The sequence below is a fragment of the Piliocolobus tephrosceles genome, chromosome 12 (assembly GCF_002776525.5).
Source record: "Piliocolobus tephrosceles isolate RC106 chromosome 12, ASM277652v3, whole genome shotgun sequence".
NCBI lineage: Eukaryota > Metazoa > Chordata > Mammalia > Primates > Cercopithecidae > Piliocolobus > Piliocolobus tephrosceles.
Window position 1 is genome coordinate 77,490,901 of NC_045445.1, and position 1,972 is coordinate 77,492,872.

Genomic DNA, 1,972 nt, shown 5'->3' on the forward strand with positions numbered 1-1,972 from the left:
TTGGTCTATATCTCTGTTTTGGTACCAGTACCATGCTGTTTTGGTTACTGTAGCCTTGTAGTATAGTTTGAAGTCAGGTAGCGTGACGCCTCCAGCTTTGTCCTTTTGACTTAGGATTGTCTTGGCAATGCGGGCTCTTTTTTGGTTCCATATGAACTTTAAAGCAGTTTTTTTCCAATTCTGTGAAGAAACTCATTGGTAGCTTGATGGGGATGGCATTGAATCTATAAATAACCTTGGGCAGTATGGCCATTTTCACGATATTAAGAATCAATATTTTTAAAATGTCCATACTACTTACAGCAATCTCCAGATTCAATGCAATTCTCATCAAAATACCAAAGACATTCTTCAGAGAAATAAAAATCTTTCTCAAATTTATATGGAACTACAAAAAACACAGCATAGCCAAAGCTATCCTAAGCAAAAATAATTAAACTGGAGCAGTCACATTACCTGACTTCAAATTATACTACAGAGCTATAGTAACCAAAACAGCAAGGTACTGGCATAAAAACAGACAAACCAATGGAGCAGAATAGAGAACCAAGAAATAAATCCATACACCTACAGCAAATTCACTTTTAATAAAGGTACCAAAAACATACACTGGGGAAAAGACAGTGTATGTTTACTGCTTTTCAATAAATGGTGAAGAAAAACGGGATACCCATATGCAGAAGAATAAAACTAGACATCTATCTTTCACCATATACAAAAACTAGATGAAAATAATCAAAGACTTAAGTCTAACTCTTCAGTTTATAAAACTGCTACAAGAAAATGTTTAGGAAAATCTTCAGAACATAACTCTGGGCAAAGATTTATCAAGCAACGCACCACAAGCACAGGCAAGAAAAGCAAACATCAACAAATTGGATCACACCATGTTAAAGGGCTTCTGCAAAGCAAATGATACTATCAACAAAGTGAACAGACAGCCCACAGAATGGAAGAAAATATTTGCAAACTACCCATATAACAAGGGATTAATAACCAGAATATACATGGAGCTCAAACAACTCTATAGGAAAAAACTTAATAATTCAATCAAAAACTGCCCATAGAAATGACAACAGGCATATGAAAAGGTGCTCAACACCATTTACGATCAGATAAATGCAAATCAAAACTGCAATAAGATATCAACTCACTCCTGTTAAAATGGTATATCAAAAAGATAGGCAACACTGGGAAGAATGTGGACAAAAGGGAACCCTTGTACACTGTTGGTGGAAATCTAAATTAGTACAGCCACTATGGAGAACAGTTTGGAGAATCCTAAAAAAAAAAAAAAAAAATCAAAAAAAAAAAAAAAAAAAAAAAAATCTAAAAATAGAGCTACCATGCAATCCAGCAATACTACTGCTGGGTATATACCCAAAGTATGAAAACCAATATGTCAGAGAAATATCTGCATTCCCATATTTGTTGTAGTTCTGTTAACAATAGCCAAAAGTTGGAAACAATCTAAGTGTCTCTTAATAGACTAATGCACAAAGGAAATGTTTATGGTGTAAGGAAGGGGTCCAGTTTCAGTTTTCTGCATATGGCTAGCCAGTTTTCCCAGCACCATTTATTAAATACGGAATGCTTTCCCTATTGCTTGTTTTTGTCAGATTTCTCAAAGATCAGATGGTTGTAGATGTGTAGTGTTACTTCTGAGATCTGTGTTCTGTTCCTTTGGTCTATATGTCTGTTTTGGTACCAGTACCATGCTGTTTTGGTTACTGTAGCCTTGTAGTATAGTTTGAAGTCAGGTAGCATGATGTCTTCAGCTTTGTTCTTTTTGGTTAGGATTGTCTTGGCTATATGGGCTCCTTTTTGGTTCCATATAAAATTTAAAGTATATTTTTCTAATTCTGTGAAGAATGTCAATGGTAGTTTGATGGGAATAGCATTGAATCTATAAATGACTTTGAGCAGTATAGCCATTTTCATAATATTGATTCTTCCTATCCATGAGGATGGA